Source organism: Leuciscus leuciscus (genome assembly GCF_965113295.1).
Source record: "Leuciscus leuciscus genome assembly, chromosome: 17".
Classification (NCBI taxonomy): Eukaryota; Metazoa; Chordata; class Actinopteri; order Cypriniformes; family Leuciscidae; genus Leuciscus; species Leuciscus leuciscus.
This window is the reverse complement of record NC_138741.1, coordinates 7,189,585-7,204,403: the sequence shown is the minus strand read 5'-3', so window position 1 is coordinate 7,204,403 and position 14,819 is coordinate 7,189,585. Positions and strand designations below refer to the sequence as shown.

Genomic DNA, 14,819 nt, shown 5'->3' with positions numbered 1-14,819 from the left:
AAGCACTCCCCACTTTTACACACTATTCTGTGAGCAATGAAGTGTGAAGAAATCACACAGCCTGGGAAAGTCTGGACCATCTTTACCAAAGACAAAAAAAAAATCTGAATTTACCCTCCTTAAACAGTCAGAAGCAAAGTGTCTGCTGCAACTCATTCGGTTCTGCTTAATTTTGATCAGTTATTGAGTTCATGTAAGTGCAAAGGACTTTCACTAATATTTGAGTAAAAATAACCATCAGCATTTATTTCATGATTTTAAAAAAAATCAGTGACTCAGATATTTCATGTTTTAAATCTGTTCATATGTATAGATGCCCAAAAAAACTGGTTGAACTCTACACTCATGGACAAAAAAAGGACCAATACAAAAAATTTCAATTGCACAAATACTTTGGATATAAAGTAACTTCGTATGGAATAGCCTTTCCCAACTTGCAGACAGTTTTTTTCTGGAATTGAGTCAGTGTTGTTCCACTCAATGTTAATTGCTTCAAACAGTTTTAGTATACAGTTGAAAAATGCCTCCCATATTAATTTTTTTTTTTAAATGTGAGACCAAATATTCACTAGAGATTTCTCTGACCCAGCCAAAACATGAGCCTGATGGACTTCAATAACATCTGACCATTCCTCTTTAGATAACAACTTTTCAACTTTGGGAAGAAAGCCATTCTACAATATTCATCTTAAATTCCAAAGCATTAATTGACTTTTCACTGTGAAGCAGCTCGACAATACCAGCCGCTAAAAAGACAACTCTTCCTCCATGCTTTACTGTAGAGATGCATTTATTATTATATTTCTCCGCAGCTTTACGAAGACACCGCTCTGGAGCATCACCATGCAACTCGTGTTTCATTGTGATTCATCACTCCACACACAACTTCCCATATTCTGCCAAAAACTTCATTACGCCTTTGATGTTTTTCTGAGACAGCAATGGCTTTTTAAGTAGTGCATTTGCTAACATTTATCTAATTTCCTGACCAATAATTTGTGGTTAAGAAATGTAAAAGCTTAGTCTATTGCTTGTCCCATTTATTTTTTGCCCAGGAGTGTATATGAATCATACACAGTAAAAAAAATTTTGGGTTATTTTTTACCCAACCGTTGGGTTACACATATTGGGTCACTATGTTGGGTTATTTTTTTAAATCATTGGTTAATTTCTAGCAATAACCCGGCTGTTGGATTAAATACGTATGTTGTATGTTCAATTATGTATTTTGAATTATAAAACGGATAGTTCCGGTCCTTGATTCTGATTGGTTGAGCCGTGTTCGAAGCCGTTGTAAATTATTCAACAAACACACACCTGTGACCGCATTACATTAGTATTATTGCGCAACTGCCGTTTGTGACTCTTTGGAACTACTTTGCTTGACGGAGGAATAAATGTGTTATAGGAATAAATATATTTTTTGTTGCTGGTGTTTATTTCATGAATAAAATAAATATTAAAAACGAGTAACCGTTTTATAAAAGCAATAAGCCCTGTTTTACTGTGAATTTAGAACAGCTAAGGGGTTTTAACAACGCCCTTAGCTGTTCTAAATTCACTGTAAATCATGGATTCAAGGGCTTATTGCTTTATTTATGTATATACAATTACGTATATTTACATTAAATTCTAGACTCCCCAATATTTAGTTTGTAATTTAGAAATATATTTCTTTTATACAAATACTTTTAACCCAACTGGCTTTTAACCCAATGCATTGGGTAAAAATATCCCACAGTTGGGAAGGTGCTATACCACCCCATGGTTGGGTTACTCGTTGGGTTATTTTTAACCCAACATTATTAAGTGAGTAGAGAAACATTCTAAGAGAGCCGTTTGATTATTGCCTTATACTCGGCTATAAGACTGCAGCGTGGCATTAAAACAGTGCTGTATCATTCTGCTTGTGTTGGAAAAAAGTAGCTCTTTACTGGAAAAACTACTCTATTTTGAAAACAGCTGAGCTGCTATGTTAGTAGCATCGCTACTTTTTGTCAGTTACTCCCCCAACACTTGGATAAACAATTAGAGGACACCAGTTTGCTCTTGAATTTGTGATGTGTGTTCATGTGTGTTCATATACTATACTGAAACAAGAGAGAAGGACGGTGGCAGTGAGAAAAGGGATAGATAGCAATGTCAAAACTAGAGGTAAAGATACACCAAAGACATCTTAGAGAAGGCTTCTCGTTCCAAAGACTTGCGGGAGTAGGGCAGCTGAAGAAGAGGACTACGGGTAAGGGCAGTGGATGAAGGAGTTTGCTAATTAGACTGGCTATGATCCTCTGGTCTGGGGGAAAGACAGAGGAAGAGCTAGTTGTTTGGACTTCTAAAGTCACATGAAAGGTGCAGTAAAGGATGACTGTACGCTAATAAGATTATTAAGTAGCTTAATTCACGAGTGGTGGCACATATCAGTGGCCACTCGGGCTCCATGTTACAGGCTGGTGGAGAGATTAGCCTCAGTCGTCAGTAACCAAAACATGATTACCCTCCAGAAAAGAAGTCTGCCTGCCTCACAGGGTCCTGACAGAGTCCTGCCGCACGCAAGACACTCGGATTAAGAAAACAGGGTGCGTGTACTAATCATCAGTGACAGCGTTCAGATACCAAAAGTTGAGCATTGGATGGTGCAAGAAGTCCCACATATACTCAACTTTTGGTATCTGAGCGGTGGCACTTCTTTATAACAAATCTAGAGGGATTAGAACTTTTCGAGATATTCATGTTCAAGACCTGCAATTTATTACTGTGCAATTGCAAAATAATAACTATGTTATTAGTATGTAATTACAGTGCTTGAAATTACAATTTCAAATTCACAATTTAAAAATTCCTTCATGGGATGCTGAACTGTTACTGAGCGGTCAGCAGTTTTCATAATATCAGCCAAAAAATATAAAGGTGGATGTCATATACTGTAATCATAAAATTTTCCAATTCATTCGCATTTTGTGAGAATATCTGACTTTATTTTTACCCATGGAATTTAACTCTCAAATTATAGGTTTCCGGCTCCCTAAACTACTTCTAAAATAAAAATGAATTCATTGCCTTCATCTTAACTGAGCCAGTAAATCAATAATGACATTCATTCCCACCACTCTATCCACATCAGTATCTGTCTATGTTTCCCAAATTGATGATGACACTTCAAGAATAAAGCCAGCATCATAAAATATGTCGATAACACTATACAATATGGTTCCATTTAAGGTTTCCATTAGCTAACTACATTAGTTAACATTAACAACAATGAAAAATACTTCTAAAGCATTTAATAATCTTAATTCGTGTTATTTTCGACATTTCTTAATACATCATTAAAATCAAAAGTTGCATGTTATTCAATGGGTTCTGAGCTAAAATGAAAATGAACAGTTGTATTTTTATTAACTAGTGTTAACAAAGATTAATAAATACTGAAACAAATGTAATGCTAATTGTTAGTTGTTGCATTTTCTAATGTTATCTAATGGAACCTTATTGTAAAGTGGTTCCAACATCAAGAAAAGTCAAAATATGTACAATCTAGCCAAAAGATGCTGGCTTCTCATATCTAAAACAAGATCCATCATTAACATGGGCCACTTGTTCTTTGACTGATGTTTGTGAATTGCTCTACTGTCTCTACCTAACCAAAAGGCAAAGAGCCTGTTTACCCTTGAAAGCCTGTAACTTTTACATTTCCTGTTGGCGTGCCGCTGCTGCGGGTCCATTATCCAACATGACTATGCAGACACATGGACCAGTAATGAGATGCGTTGAGTCAACATGTCCCACCGTCCAAACAGCGCTGGCTGGTTCAACCCAACACTCAAATTCTTCTGTCTCCTGGAGGGACACCCCCATATATGCATACCTCGGTCTCCTTAATAGAGGTAGAGCTAGATCTATAAAACATGTATATTTTTGTACACCACACATATCCCTCTGTTATTCTTAGAGGCAGTCTTGGATTCACGGCCACCTTTAATAATTGCAGAAGCAGGCTTCGATATATTTCACTCTTTGAATTAACATGACACCACTGTAAAAATGATTTAAAATAAAGTTATGTATATAAAAAGTGTATGTGTATATATATAAATATATACTTTTATATATACTTTTATATATATATATATATATATATATATATATATATATATATATATATACTTTTATATATTATATAACAATGAGCACGTTATCTAACAATGAGCAATAAGCAATGAGCATTTGTTTCAGTATTTATTCATCTTTGTTAACGTTTGTTAATAAAAAACACCTGTTAACTCTTACTTCATGTTAGCTCAGGTCCATTAATTAATATTACAAAATAAAACTTTAGATTTAACCCTTTGTCCGCCCGCGTTTTTGAAAAAGTTGCCAGAAAATGATTAATATTGTATTAGTAATGCAATTAAGTAAGATTACTGAATGCTTTAGAAGTAGGCCTATTTTTCATTGTTAGTTCATTTTAACTAATGTAGTTAACTATGTTAACAAATAGAAACCTTACTGTTTCCCATTATATTAGTGTTGTCTGTTATGTTTTGTGTTTGTGTGGGTATCACTGCCCATTGACTTTGGCATTATTGGCCACAGTAGATAGAGAGGGATGTTCTGATGTACTTTAAGTCATCATGTACCCCTCTATTGTACCACCAAATATCATCCCATAATGCTTGTAACATCAACATTGTATTTGTTTTTTATAGACACAGCTGCCAGTTTGGTAACTCTTTATTTTGATTGACATAGTTGCAAAGTTAGTTGGTAAAATGTCTAGTGGACCATCGAAATAAATTGTAACTGCCAGTTTTTTACTGTAAAATGAGATAGCCAGGACACTGTTAATACCTTTGTTTCTCTTTTACAATGAAGATCTGCCTCTGGCGACAGTTTTGACAGTCTTACCGCAGGTCATTAAAATAGAGAAAGATTTGGTGCTTTGACAGAAGAACTTACTGTATGTATTCTGAGATCCTTGATTCTAATGAGCACTGGGAAATTTAATGTGTGCTTTTATCTAAGTCAAAGACTAATAAATGAGCAACCTTTCTGAGAGTTTCCATTTATCAGAGACAAGCGCACTCTATCTAAAATACTCCAGCTACTTATTAAAGGACTTACTAAACTTGCTGCAGCAGTTCAAAGAATGCCTTTTTTTTATTACTTTGACCATTTATTTTTGAATTAGGGCAAATGCCAGAGTATTTTAAAGTAGAGCAATGACTTGGCTTTCTTGGGTTTTAAATTCTAAGAAATTAAGTATTTGGACGCTTTCTGGTTGTCTAGTAATTGTGAAATATGTCCACAATTTATGTGATTACTTTGTTAGAACACTGAGTTCGTTTGTTGCTGATACTTGTTTTGACATGTAATTAATGGTTATATAATATATAACCTATATAAAATTATAATAATCCTCACAAATATGGAACTTCATGAGTCAGTGATTTGGAATTTTCTACATAAGCAGTAACTCTATGTATCGCTCCACATGGGACACTTTACTCACAGTTGATTCCAAAAGAGTGCATTAGTGCCCATCCACTTTTTCAGCGGCGTTGGTTCTGAATGGTATTTTTTACCATTCATTTTTCAATAGGGAAAAATTTTCCAGCTTTTTAACGCTTTTCGTTAAAGCGTTATAAGCCATGCACCAAGCCAACCAGCTGTGAGGTGAATCACAACATTACAAACTTTTATTTAAAGCAAAAAAGTATTCTGACAAAAAGAAAAAGGTTTTTGATGATTTGCTCGCTCCAACTCTCTGATTGGTGGAATTTTCTGTACAGCATCATGGGTAATGTGTTTTTTCAACACACATTCAGCTGTTAAACATAAAAAATAAGTTAAATAATGCTGGGTAACGGCTGAAAGCAAAAGCATGTACCGTTGATTAACAACCTCAGAGTTATCTTTAAAAATCAATTTCCTTATGAACAGAATGATTGGAGTTTTTACTTCCGGAACCCGACTATTGCGCTCATGCTGTTAGCATGTTGGTGCACCTTTCTAGAATTCATTTGAAGGTGCAGTAAGTGATTTGAAATCAACCCAAACAAACACACACATTGAATTGGCTCTATCCCTCTCTCTCTCCTCTCCACCTATATCTGGTCTGTGGTGAGCGCACTGGCACCTTTGTACCTTCGCATCATCCAAGTGGATGCTTCACACTGGTGGTGGTTGAGGAGAGATCTCCTGACATGATTATAAAGCGCTTTGGGTGTACAGTAGCACATATGAAAATGCCTCATTCATTCATTCATCCCTTCATTGTCTCCACCTCCAAAATGCACGAACACACAATGTAAGAGTGGATGTTTCTTTATAGCTAAAGCGAAGCAAAATAATGCTTCGCAAAAAAATGAAAGCGAAGATGATGAACAAATGACAAGGAAGAACAAAAAATTAACTTACAGTTGACAAGAGTACATACAAGCAAGAGTTCATTGTTAGTCGCACAGCAGCTCCACACAAACAATGACTATCAAAACTGTCCTAGATAAAATTACAACACCAGCATATCTTGGTTCTGTGAAACACCGCAAAATCAATGTAACTCACGTATGGAGCAAAAAACAACACAACCTCGGCGTCCATTTTCAGGCCTTCCCGCTTTGGTCTCTCCAGCGCTGGTAAGCTTTCCTAATATTAATGCGAGTCCTAAAGCTCTTTCCTGATCATAACCGTTCTTTTTCCAGTGATATTCCTCTGACCTTTTCTCTTTTGTAATGTCTCTCAGCCATCTCTCTTTCTACAGTCTTTCTTCAAATCTCTCTCTCTCTCCTCCCCCATCATGAGTGGACACGCCCCCTCCTGCTGATTGGCTGATTTGAGCATTGTGCAACTCGGTCCGATACACTTTCAACAGCGTTTCTCAGAAATCACTTGCTGCACCTTTAAAACAAATAACTTTGAAAACAGAGCAGCATTCAAGCTCTTTATACTGTAAATGGTCTTTCTGTTAGCACCACACCGTCTCTCCAGACAGTCCGCCCGTCTGCCTGCTCATGCCTGCCTGGTAATTAAACATCCATGCCATCAGGCAGGCAGCTGGCAGCCCTCCCTGGAGAATGCCAATTAAGTTTGTAAAATATTTAGGCTACAAAACTGTACAAGGGGAGCCATCGTGGTGCGCAATCATTCACAGAACTCTGTGGAGGCCCGTGGACTGACTTCCCCTGTGGCCCCCCCATCTGTGTGATACATAGAGAAATATCACCTATACACACAGCACACTCCCCTGAGGCAGAGACTTACGATCAGAGTACATTAACATTAGATCAAAGTAATAATTATGTAATGGCAAGGCTTAATATACACAAATATTAGCAGTCGGCGTGTGCTGCATTACACATAGCAGCAGGGTTGCATTTAGTCTAATTTGTTTCAGTTGTAAACAACTCATAAATAATATAAAGAAACATGCACTATGAATACCAATATTTATTAAAAAATTTATAAATTACTCTGTGTATAAAATCCATGTCACAAATGGATTGTGTATATCGGTACGTTCCTGTAAAGTTCGTATTTACGTGGGAAATCGTAATTACAACATCAAGTACATTCAAATAACTTTGGTCAGAGCAAGATGGCGATGTACCTTTATTTTTATAAAAATTCAACAAGATTTTTACTACATCTATAGAATGATGAATAAAGAATGCGCATCGGCTGTATATTTTATGTTTTATTCAATTTATGAAGGTGCTGTAAATGTAATCATTATATATTCTATCATAATTGTATAATGGGATTTTGTATAAAACTTAAATTAACAGAGTGTCCCACTCATAATTACGATTTTGTGGTGATGTTCATGTACATTAAACTTGTACAATCTTTCTGGCATGATATATATGATATGCTAATAAAACATAATTTTATTAATACGGATAGTTTAAAAGGATAGAGTTAACAATAAGAAAAAGGGGGAAATGATTTCAGACAAATCTCGACTCAAACCACTAAATTTCCAATTGAAACCTTCAAATACTAAAATGTTTTTTTGACAAACTCAAAAATAAATCAGTATAAAAAGCCTATTTAAACATAAAATTATGCACATAATATAACTGATTTATTAAACACAAAATATGCTTATCTCCTAGTACATAATAGCAGAACCCTGGGTCATTATCCTTCTTAAATGCTTTTTCATTCTTGCACATTATGGCTATATCTGATGACCTCACTGCCCTGGTGTGAGCACATATGAGAGGCAGACTGCTTTGAGAACAGCGTGAATATCATTTCCATTTTATGCTCTTTAGAATGATCACTTCAGCCAGTGTAATTGGCCAATCCAAAGTACAGAGGCATGGAGAAAGGTCAGCTAATTTAATGGACCAAAAGTAGAAATTAAAGGCAAATTATACTGACTTAAAGATACAGGACATTTCCTTCAGCACAAGCTTATGGGGAACTTTAACTGGGAATACTAATTAAACATCAGTCTGTGCAAATTATTTTGATGTAAATGCATGTGAATATTAAAATATTTACTCTCTACAGTTTGTTGGTTAACACCATGAAAGAGTTTTCGGCAAATATTGAGCTGTGTTTCATGTAAAAGAATGCAATGTTATGACATACATGGATTTATGCATTGTTATACAGTTGTGTGTGTAAATGTATAATTTTGCATAGCCTTATCTTTGTTTTTCGAAACTATCTGCACTGACAGACTTTCATATCAACTAATGTCATTCACAAACAACAAAATGCAAATGTGCATCTGCACACATAAACACATATGTATGTGTCTATGTATATGTAATGATGAGTTTATGAATATCCACCAACTGCATCTTGACTGAAAATCACACAGACTAATGAGATCCTCTATGTACAATGAAGAACATTAATATATATGTAAATTAGCAGAGGAACAGGCTGTCATTGCTATAGCACTTTCTCTTTCTCGCTCTCTTTCTCCATCTAACTCAGTCTCATTCGTACTTCCACCGTTTGCATCGGTGTGTTTACAACACTTGCAAGGTTTTGGGAGAAATGAAATTATAAGGACTCAAAGAAAGCAAAACGAACACTTTTGTTGGCATGTTGACCATCTGACATGGTTATTGAGAGAATAAGTACGTTTAGGTGGGTAATTAAGCCAAGAATTGTGGAATGTTTCCCTCCATAAAAGAAAGACATTTTCAATACAACTATTACTGTTTAAAAAGAGTCAAGTCTTCTGTGTGTGATTTTACCTCAGAAGATGACCAGGATTCAGAACTCTCTAATCCCTGACCATACGTGACCATTCTGAGGACACCAATGCCGCTGTTCCCAGATCAGATGTTGCAAAGGCGAGTGGGCAGAGGGGGGGGGGGGGGGGGGGCCAGCTGTGAGGCGGGGGTTTGTGTTTAAGGTCCGCAGGTCGGTTGTTCAAAGCAAACTCTGTGCATTGTTGGGTGGCGGAGGATTAGATCTCTCCAGCCCAGCAGAATTTGCCTTCTAATTAAAAGGGATAAAGAGGTAGGAAAATAGAGGGGCACTGTTGGGTGGAAAAGAAAAAGAAGGGGGTGAAAGGTTGGTTCAAAATACACTGATTGTAAGAGTATTTACCAGCTCAGCAGTATATGGTATAGGGCGGATTCAATGTCTTGTAGCCAGTATTAGGCCATCATCATTGTACTAGCTCACCCTCTTCCACTAAAAAGAGCAGCGGGGGTCAATACAGTTTCAACCCGAGGCACTCGGTGTACCAATTTACTTTAAACTCAACACTTCAGGACAAAACTTGACATGTGCAGCTATTAGTTGTTGGCATTTTTTGTTGAAAATACTTTCAGTGTAATATCATATCTTCAAATGACTGACAAAAGTAGTGAAGCAACCAGTAGTTCTGGAAAATGTACCTCTACCTTCTCATGCAGTGGACAGATGTCCACTATATCTTTTTGAATAAAAAAAGGGACTGAGAAAGAGTGTGTTCTTGTTTCGATGAATTATCGCATCAAATGTATACTCTCTCTGGTTTTAGCAGATGTTGAGATGTATGCCATGTAAATTAATGCAATGTTATCCAATCAATTATATAATTATGTATAAAAGTACACTACTGTTTAAATGTTCGGGGTCAGTAAGATTTTTTGTTTTTGTTGAAAGAAATTAATACTTTTAATCAGCAAGGAAGCATTTAATTGCTCAAAAGTAACAGTAAAAACATTTACATTGTAAAAAAAAAAAAAAAATTCTTCTTCAAATAAACTATTCTTTTAAACCTTCCATTCATCACAGAATCCTGGAGAAAAAAATATCTTTTTTGCCACAAAAAAAAAACAAATCAACAGAACAAGAATGATTTCTGGACTGGAGAAATGATGCTGAAAATGAAGCTTTGCCATCAAAGGAATAAATTACATATTAAAATATCTTAAATGAGGAGAAAAAAAAAAAACAATGGTTATAAAATTTCGCAATATCACTATTTTACTGTATTTTTTAAATCAAATATTTGCAGTCTTGATGAGCATAAGAGTCTTCTTTCAAAAACATTAAAAAAATAATCGTACTTAACCCAAACATTTGAATGGTAGTATACATTTTTGCATAACCAGACCAGATGGGTGATTTCGTTTGACCCTTATTACTATAAATCTGAATACCTTCTTTTGTTGTACATATTGGTGTAGTACAAGTTGGTTAAGAGTTGTGCAATGTTAGAAGCCCTGGCCAAAATCACTTCATTTAGTGGAAAACAACAGTGCCCTATTAATAATGTAGGGTTGTTGTTGTTATACAAGTTATTTACTGTTGTACAGACTTTAACTGAATTTAGACGACCAGATTAGTCCAACTCTTGGACAAGTCACATTACCTGTATTAGATGACTGTATAATCCAACTCTTTGTGCAAAGATTTGTCAATACATACATCTATGATAGTGTTTATGCAACCACTGAACAATAAGTTCCAGTAATAAACAACACTTGTTTCAGCGCCTCTGGATCACTCTTTAGGGGACATGGTTGTAGGCCTCTGCCCAAGGGGGACCTCCGACCCTCAGGGTGTTTTTGTTCTCTCCTCCTCCCTCTTCTCATCCAGTCCCTCCCCTCTCGTCAACCCACTGCTGTTTTGGAAGCCCATTTTCAGGCATGGGGTCTGCCTCCCCCCGGGGGTCCCACAAACAAATGCTCCATGCTCTAAGCTCCCACAGCAGCTCCGATTCTCCCCACAGACCCGGGAGGTTAACGACGTGCCAGTGGAAAACATGACCACCTCCCCACCCCCTTATTCTCTCTCAACCTACCTTTCAATCTTTATTTATCCCAGCCAATCCTAGTGCTTGGCAACCAGTGAACCACTCACACAGAAGTAAAGTGTGTAACTTTTGAAGTCTTAAAGAGATGACTGAAAATGAAAATTCAGTCATGATGTCGTTCCAACCCTGTATGAATTTCTTTCTTGAACACAAAAGAACATAAGTTTCAGCTGTTTTTGTTCTACAGTGAATGTCAATGGGGTCCAAAAAGTTTTTGGGATTGACAACTGCATTTCCTTAAAGGTGTGAGTCTTGAAATGTCCCGTTTACACAGCAACTTACAGTAGAGTCTCGAATACTGTGTGAACGTGCAATGAGAGTCAAGCCCGTATTCTCTGACCAGTTTCCACGAGAGTGACCAAAGTAATATCAAAGATGGTGAACTCCATAAAACTGAAAAGTCTTATCGTTTTTGACACAACAAGATTTCCAATCGAGCCACGAGAAGATCATCCTTCAAATCTTCATTAACCGACAGCAGCTTTTATATCTGTGTGCGCAAAGTTTTGAACACAAAACTGATGGGAGCCGAAACCACACATGAAAACCCGTAACACACGGTCGAGCAACAACACGCTGTATGACGTGACGGACAACCAGTTGTCCAGTCTGATGCGGTTCACACAAAGCGTTTTCTGAGAATGAGGTTGTGAGTCCTGAAAATGTACAGGTGTGAGTTCGGTTCTAGAACTCGGTTGTCACTCCCGTAAATAACCATATTGTGTGTGAACGTAGCTGTATTAAGGACTCAAATATACAGGACTGACAACTGTATTCTGCCGCTGTGTGAACATGGCCTAAGTCAAAGTCAAATTTTTTATATCATTCCTAATTAGCTTAAAAATGTGAATTGAAAGCTTCAGTAGTTGTATTACTCACTTAACACTTTACAATTTACATTATTTACAATTGATCAAAAAACAACAGCCCTAATTTATTTGTAAAGGATGCCCAAGAAACAAAAATACAATGTGACATAACATAGAAGTGCTGATATAAAAATGGAGTGAAGTCTGTATATCTAATTACTGGAGATAAATAATAAAGCATCCGCATACTAAAGATTAAAGCCATTTTGAAGCTTGCGTTGACAATTAACCTTTCTCGTTTGGTGATTTGTAACACAAGCAAATCCTGTTATCAGCAAATATAGCACATGGCTCACACACACTCATCTCCAACCCCAAACAACAGCGTAAGTGGTGTTTATGGTCTGTAACGAGAACAACAAAATAAACACTGGGTAGATTGCACCAGTACACACAACCAAGCTGAGTGAGTGAGAGAGAGAGAGAGAGAGAGAGAGAGAGGGAGATTTCACAGCAACTGCCTACAAACTTTGTTTTTAATTTTGTTTTGTTTTTAAGTAATTTCCAATCTTAATGGCACCACAATATTTCATTAAAAACACTGACAGCGGCTCTTAACTAAGTATCATTGTGATCTAATGCTCTGAAAGTCAGTCCTCATGTGACCCGTGTGCTTCCACCGGGGCTGAACCTGTTATCCACAATGTCTACATCACACCCAAATTCCCAGTCTTTGGCAAGATTCCCACTCACATTGTGCCGAATCATGTGGGCCTGCTGCTGTTGCCATGGGGACATGGTAACCTTGCCTCAGACCTGGGGGTGGTGGAGAGATTGAGGTTGTCATCCCTGACAGTATGCAGAGCAGAAAATAATGGCGAGATGACGCATCAGATGATATCTCGGAACGAAACAATAGACAAATGCACTGAACAATTACTGGCAGACAAGTTTGGGAAAGACATCGTGGACTTGGCAAGTCAAAACTGCAAACTGACAAACAGACAATGGCACTGACAAGCAGGCAATAATAGAAAAAATTAAGATGCAAAAAACATATGAAACTTCAGTCTGAGAGTCAGACTCTTGATCTGGACTCCAAACTGATCCCATGTGATCAACAGAAGTCTTTGGGTCTACAGGGAGAAGTATGTTAGACTTTTTTCTTTTCTTTTGTTGCACTATTCTTCTCAAACTCTGATATTATTTCCCCACTTATATCTGCAACAGATTAAGTTTGTTGAAAAATCTACAGCTTATCCATAAACTAAATTAACGTCAAGTACGAAGAGTGCTTTTTGTACATGAATATATTTATTTAAAAAAACTGTTTTATATAAATCCTCATCACCCCTTCACCAACTTACCACATTTTGTTTGAAGCATTTTAATAAATTAAAAAAAAAGGTAAATAAATAATAGGAAAAATATTACTCTTAAAAAACAAACATGTTGTAACATTTATTGAACATAAATAAAATATGGGCTACCAATTCAAAAACAACAGAGAATTAGTTGTCAAATATTTAATCCGCAGCAAAAAGAAAGTCCTACAGGATTTGAACAACATTAGAGTGAGTAAATTATTTCATTTTGCATTAAACTTTCCCTTTAAAAGTACATTCAGTTTTTGCGTGAGAGTGAACAAATCCTGGTTACCACAGTTATCCACTCATTTACTATGGGGAAAACAAACACAGAAATCCTACTGAGTGCACATTTGCAGATTTTTTAAACTAATCTGCAATATATATAAAATCCATATGGGATTTGACATTTGACTCTTGACAGAAGACTTAAAACCTGACATGCTTCAGGCTTTTATGGCTCATATAGTATGATATAACTAGAATATGGATTTCATATTTGAGGAGGGAACAACACCTCAGTTTTATTCAGAGGCCCAAACTGAGCAAAAATATGTAATATTTTGGTGCAGTTGCTGATATTTATATGGCCAAAAAGTAAGATGAAATACTGATAGCTTGTAATGTAAACCAAGGAGATCATTATACCAGTATAGCAGATTACTTACATAAAATGCATATAAATTTCATATCTCCCAAAAGATCTTATTCAGAGCGGCGCCATGACTGATGTAAAAGCAAGGCTGTTGAGGGATAGACTTGCCGTGTTTCAATGGCATCACATCATTTTCCACAGCTCATGTTGTCAGGAGTTTTTAATGTAGGGACGAAACATATAATGCGATACAATGATGATTGAGAGTTGGAGGCCTTAGAAACCTGCATATCAAATATGATACAGTAAGACGTGTCCTTTTTTTGACTGAATGGTGTGGTATTCTGACTTCACAGAGGAGTGATCAGTCAGTCCCTCACACTACAGAGGTTGCTCTGATGGGGCGAATCAGTTTGGGCCTGGGCCATACAGTTGGGTGGGGGTTGGAAGTAGGGGGGTTGTTGGCAAGGTGAGGTTGGGAGGCTCCAGTTGGTCCACTGGAGGCTGGCTGACTGATGGGCGGAGGGGGGGACACAGCCAGTCTGGCCTGGGCGAGGAGGAGAGGCTGGTGGGAATGGCGGAGGGGTGCTGGACTCTGGCCCAGAGTGGTGACTGCCTGTCTGTCCAGGCGCTGGGCCACTCCAGCCTGCTTTCCCCAGGCTCCTACCCCTGAGTGGGCATTTCAAAGGGATATGCCTGCCCTCTCTCTTTCAATCACACGTTTGCCCTTGCTCTCTCTCCCTCCTTTCCCTTGCTCTTTCTCCGTCTTTATC

The 14,819-nt window shown here is 37.1% G+C and overlaps 1 long non-coding RNA gene across 1 annotated transcript in view; it reads right to left on the bottom strand.

Moving 5' to 3' along the window:
* LOC309479732 overlaps window positions 1-14,819 on the bottom strand; it is a 193,993-nt gene that overhangs the window by 95,865 nt on the left and 83,309 nt on the right. The gene's annotated exons all lie outside the window — the stretch shown is intronic.